Consider the following 11,057-nt stretch of genomic DNA (forward strand, 5'->3'; position numbering starts at 1 on the left):
CAGTGAAAATGTAACAGTTATCACAATGGTGACCAACGTAGAAGCCATAGATTCAAGGTTCTACGACTGGGCACGTCAAACATATTTATAACTTTATGGACGTGACATGCGAGTGGGGAGTAATATATCAGTTGTCCTCTAATATCCTGACTCGTAGATGGCACAAATAAAACATGTCATTTTTTACAAGACTACATTTTTTAGGCAATCTACAGGACTATATAGCAGGACTGAAGCTGAATACCTGCTCAATTTATAGGCCCAACAAGTGAGCTATTCACGCTTTCGTTGTGCAAATGGCCTTTCATCACTGATGCATGCCTAAATTAGGTTTCAAGCAAGCAAGTTGATTCCTCTCTCGGTCTCTCATGCTAATGCCTTCCGCCTACGGACTTGGCTGTCGACATGCATGAGGATTGGCTTCGTACAAGCAGCCACGTGGCTGCGAGCGAGCAGTTAAAGGCCGAGCCCGAGGATTCAAACGCGATTTCGCTGCCATGAGCCCAGCTCGTACGCACTATTGCGGACAAAGATCAGGCGACTTGCCACGCTACAACATGCGGCAATGTATCAGCTATCCAAACCGCATCCAAGGAACAACGATGACCCAAAGCAAAGGACGCATTAACAGCTACACCTGAGCATCCATGCAGCACGGCAAAACAAAGGAAATGCACCAGAGTCCCGTTCAGCCACTAGATAATACAAGCAACAGTCTTCAGTCAGTTAACAATACGAACAGCTTATATACGTACTGAATAAAACACCTAAAACAACACGGCAGAGATAAGCTAGCAGTTTCTTGCAGCACTTCTACTTTCAGCGATGCGGCTCAACCTCGTCGGGAAGATGGGCGCACAACCTCACCATCGAGCAGGCGTAGAAGCTCGCCCTTTTCGGCATTGTGGCGTCAGGGAACTTCTAGTGGACGATTTTTTTCGGACGATTCTAAGACGACAGGTTAAATCAGCCACACATCCGCATGATTGACTTTGCAAGGGCCGCTGGATTGTTTGATCGTCCGCAGGTCGTCCAGGACATGTCGTCCGTGGAGCAATTTCCCAATGCAGATGTCCGTTCCCGCGCGTCCACTTTAATGCGGTACGCGCCCCACAGCTTTCCTTGGCGCAGGAACATCATTGTTCGTGTTAGTCTTCATCATGCTGTTGGGTTCCTCACCTATTTCAAGCATCGTCGCTGCATTTCTTTCACCGCCGCTGCTACCCCGGTAGCCGCCATCGCTGTCCACCCCCTTCGTCTTCGACCAACACCAGCTCATCGCTAACGTCATCGTCATTTTTCCCGACCACTTTATCGACTCCGACAACCGCGGACGACATTGGCCCCGCGTCGACTTGCGCCGCGACCGTCGTCGAGTCCTTCTTTGCTAGCCCCTTCGAAATGATGTATAGTTCATGCAGGTCTCTCATCTACGCATGCCCGGTGCTGGGAACACTGCTACATGCCTTCGTCCACGACATGTCCCCGGACCTGGCAAGCTTGGTGCGACGCTTTGTCAATTTTGTCTTCGTCTGTCTACGCATGCCTGGTGCTGACAACACCGATGCATGCCTTCATCTACGACATGTCCCTGGGTTTGGCAAACCGGGCTCGACACCTTGTCAATATCGTCTTCTTCTCGGCGCACCACTACCTCCAGGGGCGGATCCAGACTTAAAATTACCCGGTGTCCATATAGAAGAACACATGCCTACATATCAAACAATTGAATGGCCTACACACTAAGCTAATAAGTGCATGCAAATTGCACCCGGTGCCAGTGACACCGGGTAGCTATACGTAGCTTCGCCCCTGACTACCTCGACATCCATGACTAACTCGACGCCTCCTTGCGCCCGCGGCTCCACGGCGACTTCCTCGACACCGGCCACTCCGACTCGACATCGATCACAATGTTCTTCGCAGAGCTATCTCGTCATGGGTACACCATCCATGCTCTCGGCTACCTCGACACCGGCACAAAAGGACTATCACCTCGCTTAAGCAACTCATCGGCTTCCTTTATAGTCCACGCGCCCGCGATGCGAAATCGTCCCCGACGCTCCCGCTGCGACTGTGAGGGGATGTCAGCCCGTTGACTGCTATTCTCTCCAGTCTGACCGTCCACGGCGCTGCTGTTGTTCACAATGCTACAACTACGAATGCAGCCGGGGGGGGGGGGGGGGGGGGGGGGGGGGGGGGGGGGGGGTTAGAGATAATTTTGGGTTACATGTATTTGATAGTCTAGGATTTGTAGGCGAAATGCCAGCGGCGGTCGAGCTACATGGAGGTGGGTATTTTGAAAAAATCGAGAAACATATTTTAATGTTTCAAAAATTTCTGAAAAAAATCATGCATGTTGACATGGATGTATTCTAAATGTTTTAATTTTTTAAGATGAAATACATTACGATGAGAGCTACACAGAAAAGACAAATTACGTTTTCAAACTAATGAACAGTACAAACACTGTTCACTATTAGAAATGCAGGATTTTTCCTTTTTTTGTGAAGCTTTCACCGTAATGTATTTCGTTGTCAGATTTTATACACATATAGAATACATCCATATGAATGTGTAGAATTTTTTCAGAATTTTTTGAAACTCGAAAATGTAATTATTGAATTTTCCAAAATAACCACCTCCATGGAGGTCGCCTGCCAAAAGCACTCACTCACGATTTGTAATCTATCTCTTACCTTGTCTCTAGGAGAGGCTTTTTGTCATCCAAGTCTGTATTTCTATATATACTCACCGATAAGGCTCAATACAACATCCATAATATTCCGTCAATCTCTCTATTCTTTCTAACAAGGACGACTTGCGGCGCACAGCCAGTGGGCAGCTCCGCGGGAGGCAGCGGCAGCATACCCGCTGGTACGGGCGGCGGTTGGGTGGCTAGCGGGGTCGTCGCCGGCAAGGAAGGGACGGATGGCAAAGCAATTATGAGAATTAGATAATGTCCCGCACGTTGTTGCGGGACTTTCTACCTCGAAATATCTACTCACCTTATGTTAGAACTGATGCAATGTGAACTAAGATATCCTAGACTCCTGGTTGTGTTAAGTAGGTACAGTATTGTACGGGTGTGCTTTTTCGCAGTTCAAAATATATCTTGTTTCTAAAATAATTGAAGAAATTAGCAGATCTTATTGCCCTTGAATTTCGAGTAGTAACCAACCCAAGACATAGCGAACCTTCTAATGGTGAGAGTAGTTTAAGATCACCTGATCTAGTGACTGAGTTTTTGATGGAACCACTCATGTTTACATTGGCAAACAACTACAAATACTTGTTGATGAGTGAAAGGGAGAACAAAACTATTTTGCTTTGGTAGGGCCAAAGATGAGCAAGATACTTACAAAAATTTGTTCGGTTGTGAACTAGGGTCAATGCCTTTTAGCTATTTGGGCATACCTATTCATCACCGGAAATTATCCATTAAGGAGTGAAAGTGCATCGAGGATCGAATTGAAAACAAGTTAAGTTGTTGGAAAGGCAAGTTAATGTCATACGGTGGTCGACTAATACTCATTAACTCTGTCTTGACAAGTATGCCGATGTTTCTTCTCTCCTTTTTTGAGGTACCTAAAGGGGTACGAAGGAGACTAGACTTCTTTCGATCTCGATTCTTCTGGCAGTCTGATGAGGCTAAGAAGAAATACCGCTTAGCTCGCTGGGATATATTATGTCGACCTAAGGATCAGGGGGGTCTCGGCATTGAGAATCTAGAGTTCAAGAATAAATGTCTTTTAAGCAAATGGCTTTTCAGGCTTTCAGTAGAGAACGATGGAATGTGGGCACAAATTCTACGAAATAAATATCTACAAACCAAAACTCTAGCACAAGTTAACGCGAGGTCATCCGATTCGCCTTTCTGGAAGGGCCTAATGAGAACTAAAGACTTATTCTTTCGTAGAACCAAATTCACTATTGGCAATGGGATGTCAACACGATTTTGGGAGGATACATGGCTAGGGGAGACGCCCTTAGCTGTTCAATATCCAAGTCTATATAATATTGTCCAACGTAAGAAAGATTACGTTGGCACGATATTACAATCGGTACCTCTAAATATTCAGTTTAGGCGATCTTTGGTTGGGGAGAGATGGAATTCATGGATACATCTGGTACGGAGAGTGATGGATGTACAATTAACCGACCAATCGGATTCCTTACATTGGACACTGACCAAGAATGGCTCATTCACGGTCAAATCATTTTATTTGGACCTAATTAACTCTGGCTTCCTCCCGAGATCCATTCATATCTGGAAAGTTAAGGTCCCCTTGCGTATCAAAATTTTCATGTGGTTCGTGCATAAACAAGTGATCCTCACCAAAGACAATCTGTTAAAACGACATTGGGTAGGCAGCTCATGATGTTGTTTTAGTGATAATAATGAAACAATACAACACCTCTTCATCGATTGTCCTTTGGCTAAACTTTTATGGTGCACTATTCATATAGCTTTCAACATTGCCCCTCCAATTAACATTGAATCGTTGTTTGGGACGTGGTTATATGGGGTGGATCGCAATACTGCGAGTCATATTCGAGTTGGAATATGTGCTTTTTTTGTGGGCTATATGGAATTGCAGGAACGATATGATCTTTAACAGGCAACAATTTTTAAACTTCTTGCAGGTTATCTTCAGAGCTACTGCATGGATCCGTACGTGGTCCTTATTGACTCCTACGGAATCCAGGAAGCCGCTGGTTACTGGGTGCAACCAATGGGAGATGGTAGCACGGGTTAAATTCAACCGATTTGGATGGCGGTCGCTTAACAGGATAGGAGTTTAGGTCTTTATTCTTGTTATCATCATCGGTTGTAATCTTGAGGTCTTTTATGGCTTTGCCATCCTGTTCCTTTTGCGAGCTGTAATACTTTGGATACTATTTGTTTTTTCAAGACTTTTAATAATATGGCTGCATGCATCATTCAGATGCAGAGCCGGGGGCACGCCTCCTTTTCAAAAAAAAGAGAGAGCAACCATATGTGCACATAGAATTCACAAAAAAATGGATCATTGGCAGACACTCCATAGTACACAATACTCCGTATGAAGATGGTTTTTTCCTGCTTAATAATCTGCAAGAGGAGAAAAGACATAAAAAATCAGCTATTGAAATCTGAATAAATATGGTTTTTGTCTCTTAAACTGTAAGTGTAAAAATATTGAAAAATGGCTGAGTGAGGCATACCAAGAATTGATCCTATGTATGTCAGATTACGAAACTACAAAAGCTAGATTCGGTCAAACAACATCAAGATTTAATTAGTATAATACAATATTTTCAGAACTTATAGTAACAACACTGTAATTCTTATTTCCACTTACCTTTTCCATTATAATCAAATAATGGGAGAGATACATATTTGGCTGAGACTTCTATCAAAGATCTGAGGAATAAATCATTTGAGTGTAGTCGAAAATACAGAACACGTGATTGAATGGTTGGTAATAAAAAAAAACTAAATTGAATAAAAGATAACCCCTTGAAATTGTCTTCTCAAACTGAAGGAAAAAGGAACAACAACATTAATCATTTGTTAGTATCGCAGTATCCATCAAACTATTGCAGTATGTGTTGGTGTAGATAGCAAAGATTATAAGTCTATATACACTGTATGAATGAGAAATAATGATGTTGCAAGTAGCAGCAAGAAGCAAAGCAGGGAGACATATTTGATGGTTGGATAGTTGTGAGCCTGTGACTGAATGTGATGGAGTCGTACTGTTATGCAGAGAAGAGAGGACGCAGAAGCACTGATGACGTCAAGCGAATAGTACATCCGACTTGAAAGCAAACAATTCAGTTACAAAAAACTTAATCACGTGCCTCCTCAATTGGTTGCCTCTTCCATGCAAAGGCCCCATCGACCCTAAACACGGCGTGGAGTGCTAGCGCCGAGAGGGTTAGACAGAACCGGCATGCGAGGAGAACGTCGAGGAGCCGCTCGGCCAGCCCAGGAGATTCGATCTTCTTCTTAAGCCGCGGCAGGTTCACTAAGAATATGAGATCGGCAGAGGTGGGTGTGCAAAAACATTAATATGTAGATCGGCAGGGAGATCGGCGGGGAAGAGAGCATGAAGATGTACATGAAGATGAAGGTTCAACCATCAAATCCCATACATCGGTTACTTCTTCAGGAAAACATTAATACGTGGTGGGTGAATGGGATTTGATGGAGAAGAGGGAGAGGTAGGAGACTAATATGTCGTGTAGAAGATTTGGAGGCGCTGCCTGGAACGGAGTTCTCAGAAGAAGAAAAAGGTGACCTCGGCATATGACGTGGCTTCACCACATATTGTAGAGTAGAAAAATTCGGTAGTGGTAAACAATAAAATGTTGACATGGCAAAGTGGTGAGGTGTATAGGCTGCATGTCAATATAAATATGATAGTGAGGATGAATCTCTTAGGTATATAGGATAATGGACAAATGGGGTGACGGGTTTCCGTTGGGTGATCTTGCAATCCCGACTGAGCGACTCTCTAACAAATGGGCGGTTGCCGTTACACTGAGGATGCGCACGTCGTCTCGCTAGCCTGAGCTTACCTCTCTATCACACCGTGGACAAGACCACACTCATGTGAAACGTATTGCTTGAGCATAGTAAAGCTGACCCAAGCAAAGCCACGAGGTGCTGCTTGCCATCGTCAGAATTGTCCTGCTACAATCCCTCCCAATCGCGCACCATCGGCGAGGTCCATGCAACAATAGTGCCGTGTGAGCGACCGACCGCATCAGCTGATGAATCAGCCCAACGTCATTTGAGGGCGCTAAGCGTCGTTGAAGACTTAGTTGATGACCTTGGAAATGAAGAAGTCAGCCGGTGGCTTGGTGTCGATGTACTCCTACTGACATTCGCCTCGGAGGAAGTGAACATCCCGCATCACAGAAACCGCACATGGCCTTGGAAGCACGTTCGACATTGTCGGGCCAGTCAGGGGCAGGGAAAGCCCGACGTCATCAGGCATGGCGCGGGCAGTGCGCTGTCGTTGGATTTTGAGCTCGGCGATAACAATTCCTCCTGCTGCCTCGCATTATACTTCATCGGAGATGGCGACTTCAATATGGATGCCATGAGGTATACAATTGTCGGCTCCTTGGCTGGCCTTAGCGGTGACGGAGACACGCCCATCACAACAGTAACCCGAGGGAGTGATATGTTCAAACATGCATTAGTGGATTTGGCTATCAGTTGTCCTCTAATATCTCGTAACTCATAGTCATAGATGACATACAGTATAAAACATGCCATTTTCTATGACTACATGGACGAAGCTGATCTCGGGACCGAGGCTGGACACCAGCTCAATTTATAGGACCCAACAAATGAGCTATTCACGCTTTCATTATGCAAATGACCAAGCAGCTACGTTGTACTCCCTCCGTCCCAAAATTCTTGTCTTAGATTTGTCCAAATACGGATGTATCAAATCACGCTTTAGTATTAGGTACATCCGTATCTAGATAAATCTAAGACAAGAATTTTGGGACGGAGGGAGTATGTCTGTTTAGCATGAAGCAAGCAGCTAGAGCTAGGTTGTGTGTCCTTGAGCCCAACTGATTCCTCTGCTCTGCTTCTGCCACCTGCATACATACAGATTTAATGTAGGCCGCCTTCAGATGAGCAGAAGATCCAAATGCAATCTCGCTGCTCTTAACCTAGCTCGTATACTACACATCAATGCAGCTGGGCCAGGGATGGCATGCATGATGCATGCATGTATTGATCAGTCTAGCCGCAGTGACCACTGACCAGTGAGCATGCATATACAACCCAATAACAGTCGCGTAAAGAGCGTCCTCTGGGCTATGCCACATCGATTCTACTATGCTGAAGGAAAAAAAGAGTTAAATGTGATGCCCATCGATCACTGCTCTTTTCATCGCTCACACGCAAGCCTCCCCTCGTCTCCTCTCTCGTGAGCTCTCTCCCCCACGACCCCTCGCCGCCGCCGCCGCCACCCACGCCAGCCGATTCCGGCGAGTCCGGGCGGCGGGTGACACACCAACGACTTCCCCTCGCGCCGCTCCTTCCTCCATCCATCCAAATCCGTCGCTACAAGCCTTCCACACTCACTCTTGACCGTCAGTCGTGGCTAGGGTTTCAGGCGCGGCGTCCCCTTCGTCACCGGCGAGGCTCAGGCAGCATCCGGCGGCTCGTCTAAGCTCGGGGAAACTAGCGCTGGCGACCAACCCTCCCACGTTGCTAGGGTTTTGTCCTCCGTGTGCTGCTGCTCGAGCTCTCTCACTTCCTCCCAAGCGGAGCTCGTCTGGTTGAGCGGTGGCGGAGCAGGCCTGGGCGCGCGGCCACCAGATCGGCACAGGCATAGCAACAACGAGGAACAGTGGCGTTGGCGGATGCCCTCACTCCCTTCTTCTGTCTTCTCTCACTATATCCCTCGGCACATCATCTCTGAATCAGGAACGTCTCTGCCGTCTTACTACTACACCTTAATATGTTTCGCATGATTTGCTTCATGAATTACTTTGATGTGCCTACTTTGTGGAGAGAATTTTTTTTTCTTCCTAGATGTTCATCTTAGCTTACTACTGCCTGATACCTGAACTTTGGATTCTAATCGGCAACAAGTAGTTGTATTATAGTCGCTTCATGTCTTGAGAGTAAAGTTGATAAATCCGTACATCAGTGTTCTGCCAATTGATTGCCATGCAGTGGGTAGTACTCCATTCCCTACTAATGTAGAAACTGGATGCGCCTTCGTGCCATGATGTTGCTCAATAGTAAGGTCTCCCTAGCTACCATGGGAAGGTATGATCCACATATCTGATTATTTTATTTGGCCGTGAAATGTTAATTGGACCCTTATCTAATTTGTACTTTGCTGGTGAAGGAGCACAGCTACCGGTGGTGTCCGGCGTGGACAAATTAACTCAGGCCAGTAGCTTCTTCTGTTTCTCTGGATTTATTTTCTTTTTGCAGTTGGTGCTGTTCTACAAAGAAAAGGCATGTGAGTTTCTTAATTTGCCGCTGTTCAGGATCAATTTGCCGCTGTTATTTCAGCACCAAGCAGTGAAACTATCTTAATTTTCAGTCTGTACAATTAGTTTTTGATGCGGACCCTTTTAGAATTTCAGAATTTTCAGTCCGCCTCATGGACGGTCCTCCCATGCCCGATGGCCATGAGGTGCACGCGGTGCATTGGGCCATGCCTTCTTTGCACCGGTGAGTTCATCCCTCCCTCCCTCCTCCTCTCTACTTCTCTTGAGCTTTGACCCTCACCTCTACTGATTGGGTGACCGGGATCCAAGCACAAGCCGATGAGCTTGATGAGGACATCGTCGTGATCTTGATCTCGACTACTTCCTACACAAGGTCGTGCCTCTGCCCCTCTCCCTGCTACTGCTGCTCAAGACTGGTTTTGATTTATCTTGTTGGTTGTGAAACTATCAAATCTGTTTTGGGTGCTACACGCTGCTGTTTTGAGAGATTTCAGACTTTTGTTATGTTGTGCGCACACAAACATGCAACATTGCTTCCTATAGAGCAATCCTATGATTCATTTTTGTTCCAGCAGGAAGTATCTATATCCTGTTTCTAGGGATTCATGTTGGGGATATCAAAATTAGTCATTGCTCAGTGGAGCCATACAAATAATTGCCCAGTAAAATTTAACTTACATACCCTGAACTATGATTAATACATAATTATGAGCATTTTTCCTACTTTACCAAAGATTGCCATGGTGCATGTGTTGAAACTGAAAATATACAAGTGAGATTTCTTTTCTTGTTGCTTATATTCAGAGGTTGTTTCTGACGATTCGTTGGTCATTTATTTTGCAGAGATCTGCTTGCAGTTCATACTTCATTGGTAGCATAGTTTAATGTACTATCTATCATGTATGTATATGATGACTCCTTTGTTAGACAACGTGACAGCCCTTATCGTATGCGCCAAGGGATTGACAACCGAAGCTCCTAGCGTAGGATAGACTAGGAATCTGTTATGGTTTATTTTCCTGTTAAACTAGATATCTATCTCTTAGTCTATCTCTTGTTCTCCAAGTTTGTAATCCCAACAACTTGTACGCTATCAGGGAGGTCACGACCCTGCATATAAACACGAAGCCGTCGGCCCTGGCAAAGGCACGACGTTCCCAGCCTTTCTCACATGGTAATCAGAGCCTAACTCTTCCATTCATCTAGCCCTAGCCCTCCATCGCACCAGCTTCCGCCAGGGCATCCTCCAGCTCATCCAACTCCACGCTCACCGGCCAAATTACCGAGAAGCTCACCCGCACAAACTTCATCCTCTGGCGCACACAAATCACTCCGCAGCTCAGAGGCGCGGGCGTCTATGGCTATGTTGACGGCACCACGCCGGAACCAGCCAAGACAGTCGTCACCAAGGACAAGGACGGGAAGGAGACGACCACACCAAACCCCCTTCATCCGATCTGGTTCCGGGAAGATCAGCAGGTACTTGGTTATCTTCTGAACAATCTTTCCAAGGAGGTACTCGTGCAGGTGACCTCGATCTGCCATGCACACGAGCTCTGGACAGTGCTGGCGAACATGTTTTCTTCTCAGTCGCTGTCCCGCATCAACAACATCCGCGTCGCACTTGCGAACGCACAGAAGGGAAACCAGTCGGTAGCGGCCTTCTTCACGCACATGCGCTCCCTTGCCGACGAGCTTGCTGCTGCAGGCAAGCCACTCGACGACGACGAGCTCATCTCCTACATTACGGCCGGCCTCGACATGGAGTATCAACCCCTCGTCTCCACCCTCGACGCCCGCACTCAGCCCGTCACCCTTGATGAACTATATGCTCAGATGAGCAACTTCGATCAAAGGGTGGTGCTGTTCCAGGGCACAAACTCAGGTGACGGCGGCTTCAAGTCCTCCGCCAATGCCGCCATGCACGGGCGAGGTGGCGGCTCACGCTACTGCGGGCCAACCCGCGGCAAGGGGAACAACAACAACACCCGTGGCGACCGCAGTGATCGCGGCGACCGCGGCGACTCTCGCAGCAATGGTGGCCGGCCCTCCTACACCAACAACAGGGGCGGCCG

The 11,057-nt window shown here is 46.6% G+C and overlaps 1 pseudogene; it reads left to right on the forward strand.

The window, feature by feature from the left end:
• The first annotated feature begins 10,695 nt into the window (after positions 1–10,695).
• On the forward strand, positions 10,696–10,834 carry LOC123155152 (uncharacterized; annotated as a pseudogene).
• Positions 10,835–11,057: the final 223 nt, after the last annotated feature.

Source organism: Triticum aestivum, chromosome 7A (genome assembly GCF_018294505.1).
Source record: "Triticum aestivum cultivar Chinese Spring chromosome 7A, IWGSC CS RefSeq v2.1, whole genome shotgun sequence".
In the NCBI taxonomy this organism is placed as follows: Eukaryota; Viridiplantae; Streptophyta; class Magnoliopsida; order Poales; family Poaceae; genus Triticum; species Triticum aestivum.